The sequence below is a fragment of the Heterocephalus glaber genome, unplaced genomic scaffold (genome assembly GCF_053883595.1).
Source record: "Heterocephalus glaber isolate CG9 unplaced genomic scaffold, H.glaber_assembly_v1.0 deba00000122, whole genome shotgun sequence".
NCBI lineage: Eukaryota > Metazoa > Chordata > Mammalia > Rodentia > Bathyergidae > Heterocephalus > Heterocephalus glaber.
Window position 1 is genome coordinate 80868708 of NW_028258138.1, and position 11546 is coordinate 80880253.

Sequence of the window (11546 nt, forward strand, 5' to 3'; positions counted from 1 at the left end):
AAAGTTAAAATGGCAGAACTTCCTTTTGCACGGAGAGTTTGAAAGGCTTACGGTTCCCAGTCATTGGTCAGCGCTAAGGAAAGTGGGCGGGGGTTTCCTGGTGGATTTGCAGGTAAGGTTCTTAGGCAAACGACAGTGGCAGGCCAGCAGGTCTTGACGACACCATCTCGCTGTTCAGACAAGGAACCAAGATCAATCAGATGCAAGAACAATAGACAGACAAGACACACAGAGGAGAACGCAGCCTTTGCAGAAGGTCTTCCTTGCTGTTCCTCCAACACAAACCCAGCCTGGCTCAGGAGGACACCCGCTGGCCCTGGCTCTCAGCTGGGTCTGGACAAGGTACCCAAGCCCTTGGGGGCACCGTTACTTTGTTGAAGATGAGTCTGAGCTGATTTAATGGTTCTAAGATGCAGACCGTAGGGTTCATGGGTGGAAAATGAAAAACTCAGAACATTGGAAAACTGTTTATTTTAAGAATTATTTGAGCCAGGTGTGGTGGTGCTCGGGGCCAGCCTGGGCTATGTAGCAAGACTGTCTCAAAAAAACAAAACAACAACAACAAAAGAATTATTGGGGCCAGGGATTTGGCTCAGTGGTTCCGGCGCCTGCCACACAAGCACAAGGTCCTGAGTTTGATCCCCAGTACCAAAAAAAAAAAAAAGAATTATTGGGTACTTGTGGTTTTTATTTTAAAATACTGACTTAATAAAATGTTGGTGGCTCTATGCTTCTTATGCCAAAGTTGTTTCTATTTGCCTTTGAACTTCATTCTGTTTCAATAAGTGAAACTTAAAAAAACACTATAGATTACAGGGTCTCTATTAGCTTTCCTCTAACTGCTTGCTATGTCTATCAAATCTTATAAGCAATCACTACAAGAGGTGTGCCTGCCATTCAAATGTGGTATTGGCAGTAGTTCCCCAGTGCCAGTGAGGAGACACTAACTGGACACCTGAACGTATCTGCCCCGTTTCTCTGTCTCAAAGGAGACAGTTTCAGCACATCTACCTGTAAATCCTCCTCCTCCTGCCCAGCTGGCTCTTGGCTCATGGAGGTGGTGGTTGGGAAAGCGAGAATGAGCAATACATGCTCCCCACTGGTGTCTGCACAGCAAGGGCCACTTCATGCTCACGCTCCGAGGGGCAAGGTCACGTGTCTTGGGCAGCTTCTTTCCCTCTGCCCCTTGAGTCTGTGGTCACGCTGCCCTTGTGTTCACCTCCCCTCATCCATTTCAGCCCTTCCCTTAGGGCTCAATGATTTTGTTTTTCCTGTGTGTGGCTTTAGCAGTCCCTTAGTATTTTATTATCAAACTCTTCTAGCTTTTGCTTATCTGAAAGTACCTTAGTTTGGCTGTCCTGCATTACTGGTCAAGGTAGTGATAGAATTTGAGGGTGATAGCACTTTTTCTCAACACTGTGAAGATGCGTTTTAGGGACATTTTGCAGGGATGGCCTGGTGTCCTCTGATGTTTTATACCTGGGGCTGGACGCTAGGTCCTCCCTAGGCTGGCTCTTCTCTCAGATGTCCCCTCAGCGTCTTTCCATGGGGAAAGGCCCTTTGACGTCAGGGCTTGAGGGACCCTCACAATGTTCCCTCATTTGAGGTTGACTTTATCTTGCTTCATTGGCAATTATGTTTCCTTTATTGTTTTTTATTACTTGTTTTGGGATGATTTCTGAAAGGAAGTCCTTATTTTTTTTTTTATAAACTAGAGATCTGATAATTTATTTTCTTTTAAAAGTGACTTATATGATAGCTCAGATAAATTATTAGAAAAGGAGGATTCAATTCATACAAATGTAGGATATACTGCATTTATTAATGCCTCTTGTATAGCACAGCACAATCTATTCATATATATATATATAAATATTTTTCATATATATATATAAATATTTTTCATATATATATATAAATATTTTTCATATATATATATATAAATATTTTTCATATATATATATTTGGGGGTAACTACTTCCAGGGACAAAAACCTCTATTACTTTTCCATGATGTTCTATTTCCCCGTCAGCTAGAAAAGCACGTCATTTGCATTGGCACATGGCTTGTTTTGCCAGAGAAGACATACCTGATGACCCTTTGGCTTGAGTATTTCACCTCTGTTGTTTAACTGACAAAGTTCTGTCGGTTTCCCCTTAAACACCTTTAGATATTTCCCACACACATCGAAATCCTGTTCGTCCTTCCAGCATTGTGCTGGGCCATGTGACAGTGACACAGGACCCCTGGCTGTCACCTAGTTTGGCAGCCTGTGGGGCTTAGGGCAGTTGGAGGTGGATAGATTCTCCGTGGGGCTTTTCTACTCCACCTCCCAGGTTCTTTAAAAAAAAATGTCTCCTTGTTTTCACTGGGACATGTTTGTGGTACATAATGACTGCATTCCTCGTGCGGAGCTGGTGCACATGCACAGCACATCTTCATTCCTTTTGGATCCCCTTCCCAGCCTTCCTTTTCCATCCCTCCCTTGCTCCCTTCCCATTTGGAAAAGATCCATCTCCCTGTTTTGTATCATCTGTCTTTTCCTTTGTGCTTTGATTTCTTTATACTTTGGGTATCACAATGTGATATTTGAGCTTGTGCATCTGATTTACTTCACTTAATATTAAGGTCTCAAGGTGCATTCATTTTCCTACAAATGTCTCGAGTTTATTCTTTATGGCAGAGTAGCACTCCATTGTGTATACATACCACATCTTCTTTCTCCATTCATCCATTAATGGACATACAGGCTGCTTCCAGAGTTTAGCTATTATGAATTGTGTTGTTATAAACACGGGTGTTCGTGTATCACTGTAATATGATGTTGTTAACTCTTTCAGAAAGATTCCTAGAAGGGAAATGGCTGGGTTGGATGGAATTTCCAGTTTTAGTATTTTGAGGAATCTCCATACTGATTTCCATAGTGGATATACTCCCACCAACAATGAACAAGGGTTCCTTTTTCTCTCCACAGCCTCTTTAGCATTTGTTACTATTTGATTTCTTGATGATAGACATTCATTCTGGAATCTCAGTGCTGTTTTAATTTGCATTTCTTGAATGGCAAGAGATGTTGAACACTTTTTCATGTGTTCGTTGTCCATTCATTGTCCTCTTCATCTGAGAAGCGTCTGTTCATTTCAATTTCTTGTTTCTTGTTTGGGCCTTTCATTTCAGTGGGTCTCATGTTAGGTTCTTTATATATTTTAAATATTAGTCTTCATCTGAAGAATAGCTAGCAAAATATTTTACCATTCTGTAGGTTGTCTCTTTTGCTATGTGGAAGGTGTTTAATTTGATATGATCCCATTTGTGGATCCTTGGTGTTATTTCTTGTGCAATTGTGCTTGTGTTCAGAAAATCATTGCCTATTGCCTATACCTATTTTATCTTCAAGCAGCTTAAGTGTTTCTGTTTTAACATTTAGAACTTTAATCCATTTTGATTTTACTTTAGCACATTGTGAGAAATATGGGTCTAGATTTAATCTTCTGCACATGGAGGGACAGTTTTCCCAGCACCATTTATTAAATAGGCCGTCTTTCTTCTAGTGTATGTTTTGGCCCCGTTGTCAAAGATCACATAGATGAATATGCCTGGGGTTGTTTCTGCATCCCCTCTCCTGTTACATTGATCCTTGGGTCTGTTTTTCTGTCAGTACCATGCTGTTTTTATCACTGTAGCTTTGTAATATAACTTCAGGTTGGGGATTGTGATGCCTCCTGCTTTGCTCTTGTTACCCAGGATTGATTTTGGTATTCTGGGTCTCTTTTCTGGTTCCACATTATTATTAGATTGTTTTCTCTAGCTCAGTGAGAAATGCTGTTGGTATTTTGACTGTGTTTTAATATGTATATACGTTTTAGAACTATAGCCATTTTGATTCTATTGATTCTGCCTATCCAGGAACAGAGAATATCTTTCCATTTTCTGATTTCCTCTTCAATCTCCTTTTTTCAGAATACTGTAGCTTTCATTGTAGAGGTCTTTCGCTCCCTTGTTTGGGTTAATTCCTATGTATTTGATTTTTCATGATGGTATTGTGAATGATATTGTTTTCCTAATATCTTGTTCAGTGAGTTTGTTATTGATATGTAAGAATGCTTTTGATTTTTGTATGTTGATTTTGTATCCTGGTACAGTACTGAATTTGGTTATTAATTCTAGGAGTTTTTTGGTGGATTTTTTTGGGTCTTCTATGTAGAGGCTCATATTTTCTACAAATAATGGTAATTTGGGTTCTTCTTTTTTATACATATTCTTTTTTATCTCTTTTTTCCCCAATTACCCTGGCTAATGTTTTGATTACTATATTGAACAGGAATGGTGATAGTGGACATCCTTGTCTTGCTCCTGATTTTAGAGGGAAAGTTTTTAGTATTTTCAGATTTAATATGATGTTGGCAGTAGGTTTGTCATAGATGACTTTTACCTGATTGAGATAAAGTCCTTCTATCCTATTTTCTTCAGGGTTTCTATCATGAATGGATGTTGGATTTTGTCAAAGGCCTCTTCTGTGTGTATTGAGTTGATTATGTGATTATTTTCTTTACTTTCATTTATTTGATGTGTTTCATTTATTGATTTGTGTGTGTTGAACCATCTTTGCATGCCTAGGGTGAAGCCTACTTGGTGATGGTGGATGATCTTTTTTTTTATTTTCCCATTTTGTAAACTTATTTTTCCCCCCATTAAGTTTATTGGTACATTTTAGGTATCAAATACATTTACTGGATGATCTTTTTGATGATTTGTTACATTCCATTTGCCAGCGTGCATCTTGTTCAGGATTCTTGGGTCTACTCATCAAGATCAGCCTGTAATTCTCTTTTTTGTTGGATCCTTCTGTGGTTTTGGAATCAGTATAATGCTAGCTTCCAGAAATGACTTGACTACATCTTTTAATTTCATTGAAGAGTTTGAAGAGCATTGGTAATAGATCTTCCTTGGGGTCCTGGGCTTTTTGTAGTTTGTTTTGTTTTTTTAAAAATTGCTTCAATTTCATTGCCTGTTATTGGGTTATTCAGGGTTTTAAAATGTTCTCAGTTCAGTTTTGGAAATTCACATGTTACTCGAAAGTAGTTACTAATAGTGTTTTGGATTGTGTCCTTCCTGGCCAGAGCTTGAACTCCTCAGGGGTGTATGTCTAACCCGCCCTCCCTGGGAGTGTCTCTTGTGGCTCTCCCTCCCAGTCACCGTAGTAGGAGGATCGTGCGCATTGGTGTCTCCCACCATGGGAATTCTTTTTCCTTTTACTGTGTGTATTTAACATGTACAACATGATGTTTTGAAATACATGTACACATGGAAAGGCTAGATTGAGCGAATATGTGTATTATTGTAAATAAACACAATAAAACCTTGGATTGCAAGTAACTTGTTCTGTGAGTGTTCTGCAAGACATGCAAACATTTTTAATACATTTTAACTTGATAAATGAGTGATATCTCAAAATAGTAGTACACTGAATGTCACATGATCACAACTGAGCCAATCACCCCCTTCCCACTGAGATTGTTGGGGGTCCTCTCCCAACAGCAAGACGTTGTAGAAGAGATCTCCTGCAGAGGAGGAAGAGAAAAAGGTGGAGGAATCCCTAACTTCAAATGTGATTAGGAGATGTGTAAACAGTACAGAATCTTGTAGAAAACATCACCCAAATAAGGCTGCAGCAGTGCAAGCCATGAATCTGTTTAACTACAATGCAATGTCATATTTCTGTGAAATCCTCAACAGGAGGCAAAACCAACCATCAATGGGTGGGTTCCTTGTTAAAGTTGCATGAAGAAAAAGGTGCCATTGAGCCAATAGATAACAGTGTTTCCCTTAGTGACAGTGAACATCGTCCTACACAACAACCCTCCTCCCTCTTGTCTCCTTCACACCAGCCACGAAGGTTTTCAAAGACATGTGCAGGTTAATTAATTTTTAAAATATATTTTGTGTTTTCTTTATTATTTTATATTACATTATAATATTGTAATCATTTTTATATGAATATTTTTGGGTTGAGCAAATCATCTGAGTTTCTATTATTTCTTTATGAGGAAATTTGCTTTTATATACAGGGGTTTTGGATCACAACCACATTTCTGGAGCAAATTATGTTCACAGGCCAAGGTTTAGCTGATTTCTCCATCTTTCCCAGACTTGTTCTTAGTAATCTCTTTAATTTTAGTCAAACGTATGAGCAAAACTAGAATCATTTTGTTACATTTCCCTATTAACTGATGATACTGAGCATAGTTTTGAGGTAGGAACTTAGTTTGCTGAGGCAAACTGGTTAAACAACTACAAAAGCCTGTCAGTCATGGAGACACAGAGAGCATGGGCAGAGCACAGAGTCCAGAATGATGCTGCAGCCCCTGACCCTGTGCATGGGATGAGTCAGGAGAATGCATTCTCAGTTCTTCATTTAATCTGGCATGAAACCAAGCTGGCCTTTGATAGGACATTAAATCTGATGTTAGGCCCGTGAGTTCCTGGTAGGACAATCAGCTGGATGCCTTGTTCGCATGGTGGGGGAAGCAATCTAAGAATTCCACATACAGAAGAGACTGGTCATGATCCTCTTGGCCTCCGTGAGCCTTTTCACAGCCTGCTCTCACTGTGCAGAGCATATCTCTGTTCCACCTTCAATAAATATGAATCCCTGCTACCCTATGTGTCTTGTCCAAGTCTTTGTTTAGGAGACCAAGTACTGGAAAAGAACCTTCAGGACCCAAAGGCCAGTAACATTTTCACATTCTTCTTGGCAATTTGGGCTCTTCTGTGAGTTTCCTGTTTTCATCTCATGCCCATTTTTATATTTGGTTATTGTCTATTCTTTAGTTTGAGCAGTTTTACAAATATGTTTATTTTTGATGAAAATAGTTAACTAATCTCCTGCAGAGAAGAGTCTAAAAGTTTTCATATTCTGAAAGTTTTCTTCCAATCTGTCACTTCTTTTAACTTTGTTTACAGTAGATTTTGAAATTTTCAACTTAGAGATGGTAAAAATATATCCATATCTTCAACCACGGCATTTGTGATCTGAGATATGTTTAAGAAGTCCTTCTCCAGACCCATGTGTGTTTACTGAGATGACCGTGGTCCTCATCCCAGCAGTGAACTGGAAACTAATATGGACACTGCAGTTCACCTTCAAAACTGGAGCGTTCCTATAACTTCCTGTTAGTGCATAGAAAAATAAAGTGGAATTCGAGGGAAGAGGGCAGAAGGAAAGCTAACAGCCCTAATTATCCATCTGTTTCTGAGGACTAATTAAGTGTCTCTGATTAGTGAGCAGAGCAGATGAATCTCAGTAATGACCTGACCTACTTTAAACACCTCTCAAGGGAAAGAGAGTTCCAGCAGGCGTGGTGGCACCTGTGACCCCAGCACCCTGGCAAGCAGCGGGTAAGATCACACATTTGAGCCTAGCCTGGGCAATCTGGTAATTTAGCAAGATCCTTCTCAAAATTAAAAAAAAAATCAAAATAAATAAAGGACTGGGGATGTAGCTTGGTGCAAAGGCCCTGGGTTCCATCCTCAGTGCTGAAAAGACAGTTTCGGCGAGATGGAGATGCATTTTGCATTATCTTCAGTGTAGCCACCTTACAAATACCGGACAGATTGGGTCACAGCTTCTGGGATCAGCATGGGATGGGCTCTCAGCTCTGAGCGACAGTTGCCCAGTCACAGGGAGGAAAATGAATTTCGCTTCCTACGGCTTCTTCTCATTGTAGGAACAAAGCTGAACTAGTCTCTAGTGAAAATAGAAGAACAATGAATTGAAAGACCGAGCCACTCAAGCCTTATATTTATAAATATATAAAGCAATCTTAGGATGCTAAAAATATCAGTTATTTGTGGTGCACTTGAAATTGAGCTGCGGGCCTGCTCAGAAAGACCCCTGGATCTGGGATGTAGAGTGAGTGGGATGGATTTTCTCCTGCATGTGCGGCTGTCCCTTTTGCTTCTGAATGTCCACAGAGCTCTCTGAGAGCATTTTCATCTCTTCAACCAGTCCAGGTTCTGGGGAGGGAGGCAGAGTTTGATTTAGTGACACTTCCGGCCCTATGCATGATGTGAGTTCACTGAATTTTCATGCACTAGGCTTCAGTCTGTTTTGTATTTAATATTAGAAAACTTAAGGCATTTTGGAAAGTTCGAGAACTTGAATTCAAATAGCACGTAATAATGTGGCTCTCAGATTTGAGCTCGGGCCACTCTGATTCTTTCAACCCCCACCTCCTCACCAGTGGAAAGAACTCTGGATCTGGAGTCAGGAGGAGCAGTGCTGGCCAGCAGTGAGTTGGAATGAGCACATTTTCTAAAATCGGTGGTGTCTCAATTTGTGACCTTGATTCTTTCCATGAGTCTGGTTGCAAACCGCGTTGGACAAGAACCAAATCAAATTCACTGGTTAGGTTCAGTGCTGACCTTCTGGGGAAACTTGATTTGGTTCTCGTCCAGTTTGGTTTGCGACCAGAATCATGGAGAGAATTGAGCTTGTGAAAGAAGGTACCACTGTATTTCTAGAAAATGTTTATTAATAACATTCCTGGGGTGCCCTGGAGAAATAACTTTGTCTACAGAATTGAGATGAATGTTTAAAATTAATCTAAAAATAAAAAATATTTGATCCGCTTTTACTTAGCTAGACTTTACTTTGCCATCTAGTGAAGTCTGTCCTGACACATCCATGTGGGTTCTTCTCAAAAGTCTTTCCTTGGTGGGAGGAGGTGAAGAGAAACTGAAGGACCCTTCAGCAATCGCACGAAAGCAAGGCCATTTCCCGCACTTTACTTCCGTGGTGAGGGCTGACAAGCAGTTACCTCCCCACTCCCCTGGCTGCCAGAAGCTTCTGGCTTTCAGTGACGTGTTTCTGCGTTCACCCAGCATTGCCAGTGCAGTCACCCTGGTTCCATCCTCCTGGCCGCCTGTCTCCCTCCCTCTGTCCCGCTCCTTCCCTGCCCACCCCTCTTCTCCCATGGTGTCCCAGGACCCTCTAGTCTGACCCTGCTGTGTCTTGGCTCTCTGGGCTTCTCTTAAGTTTCATGGCAAACTGCGTTTTCTGTTGATTCTCTCTTCCTGTCCACACTCATTTATTTCTTGTCTGTCTTCCCGACATTTTCTTCTAGCAATGGGTCACAGAAATGACTGTGAGGGCCTACATTCTACAGTCAGATTACATTTCAGAAAGAGCCTTGGAGATAATAAAACTGCTGCTCTAAATAATTTGATATGAAATATTTGAAATGAATGGGTGATTACTGCCTCTGTATTTTCTCATGCAGGTTTAACTCTTAAAGTGCTTTTATTCTCAAAATACTTAATTTTTTTTTTTTGGTACTGGGGATTGAACTCGGGGCCTTGTGCTTGGACAGGAGGCGGTGAAACCACTGAGCTAAATCCCTGGCCCCTCAAAATACTTAATTTTTAAGTAACTAGAAATGGCTTTTTTCTAAGTATAAAAATAGCATACGAATGTATTGTAGAAATCGAAGCCACTTGTGCATGATTGTGTCCCAAGTCCCTGCTCTCCTGACACGTGATGTCAGTGTCTGGTGGGTGGTGCTGTCAGGGCTGAGCAGGCTGCTGTGGCAGGGAGCAGCGTTCTCTCTTGGGAGGTGAAAATGCAGACAGGGCTCTCTGAGGAGCAGATTTGATGTGAAATAGATCACATATGCAGGGTGTGCAAGGTGGGCTCTCAGCAGCCACCTGCAGAGCCAGGCGAGGCGGTACAGGGGGCGACCTGCTGCCTCAGAGCCCGAGTCCAGTCAGAGGTCAAAGGCCTGGAACTCAGTGCAGAGGGCCCTGAGAGTCTGTCAAGAAGACACCGGTCTGTGTGGGAAGCCTGCGGGGACGCCCGGAGGCGGAGGTGGGAGCAGCACCTCCCTCCTGTCCCTCCGTCCCATCAGCTCTAGCCTGGTGCAGGCCGGCTGTCACCCTTGCAGGAAGTCCTTCAGTCACACCCGGAACTGTGCTAAGCCAGTCACCCGGCCTTTCCTTCTCAGGACATGGCAGTTAGCGGTCACCCTGCATCACCCCAGTGCCGGGGCTGTGTCCTTCTGTGTCTGCACCCCAGGATGAGTGGGAGCGGCACGTGTTCGGGGAAACACTTCAACCTTCAGAGTGGCACAGTAGGGTTATGGTTATCACAGTCGGCGATCTCTGACTGCCCTCGATGCCTTTTAGATTCCTGCACGCTTGAACTTGTCTACAGGAGGACCAAGTGTGGGTCCTGAGCTTTGAAAAAGTTTTGAGTAGATACTTTGTCCTAAAATGTAGACCTTGTGGTCTCCTGAATTACCCTAACAGAGAGCCTCTATTTTTATATGTTATGAATTTTTAGAAACTTCTAGAGCTCCTGAAAATTTAACAACGGAGTTCATACTGTAAGAGGATTTCTGTTCATATAATACTAAAAATATAAGATGCCCACTTGTGTTTTGACTTTTAGATATCATGTTTGAGGATTAATTATAATAATTTTGTTTTAAATATCTGCGGGTTTGTTCTTTCTCTTTGCAGCAAGGGCATAATTAACTGCTTAAATCTGATGTGCTCCCGTTGAGAATAAATATCTCAGCTCTCTCACTTCAGTGAGTCACATGTTATCTAATTTTTATGCTGCCTGTTTCCTTCAGGAAGACACGATCCTCACAGGCCTCAGTTTACTCCTCTGTAAAGGAGGCATTGGCCCAAAGACCCAGGCGACAGCCCGGTGAAGCTCCCAGCTGGCCGTGTGTGCTGCGCGAATCCCTTGAGGTCCGCAGCACCTCGTGTCCTTAAAGCGCACTCGAGGGGGCCGTGCTGGGCTCCGGACCCCGGGCCGCCCGTGTGAGCCGTGCAGTGAGCAGAGGTGCAGGAGCTCCCTGGCCAGGGCGCCGCAGTGCGCCGTCTGAGGCATGGACTCGGTTCTGCACGGAGAAGCGCTTCTGTGCTCTCCTCTCCTCTCCTGCCTCTCTCACCAAGGCCGCCTCCCTGCCAGGCGCCACTGCCCCTCCTCTCAGAAGCCCACTTTGCCTGTGCACAGCCCTCCCGGGGCTCCTCCTGCGGTCCCCTCCGAGCTGAGACGGAGAACTGTCCTCACCACTGTGCGTCACCAGGCACAGGTTTGGAAGACGAACTGACCCAGGTCTAACCTGGCTGTGTGAGTCTGAACAGCGCCTCAGGACTGAGTCAGTTCATCCGGAAAGGCCGGGGTCCCCTCAGCCTCAGGATGCCAGGGTGCTTGGCTCTTCCGAGAGTGCACAGTGACTGTGCCTGTGCAGAGCAGCCAACTTGGGGCAAACCTGCCGCCTTCCCTCTTCTGGGGGAGGTGGTCGCCCTTGGTGACCGAGCAGCTCCTTCAGCCTGGTCACTTTCATCACGTGGTGCTTCTTCCCCAGGGACATCTGTCCCTGTCACTTCCCAGCTGCAGCCCACAGCAGCTTCCTCTGCTGGGCAGCTCTTTCCCCCCACATGTTCTGGGGACACAAACTGGCACGGGTTGGTGCTCACTGACGCCGCTAGAGCAGCGAGGTTTCAGAAGGCAGCCAAGGAGTGCTGTGCCTGCC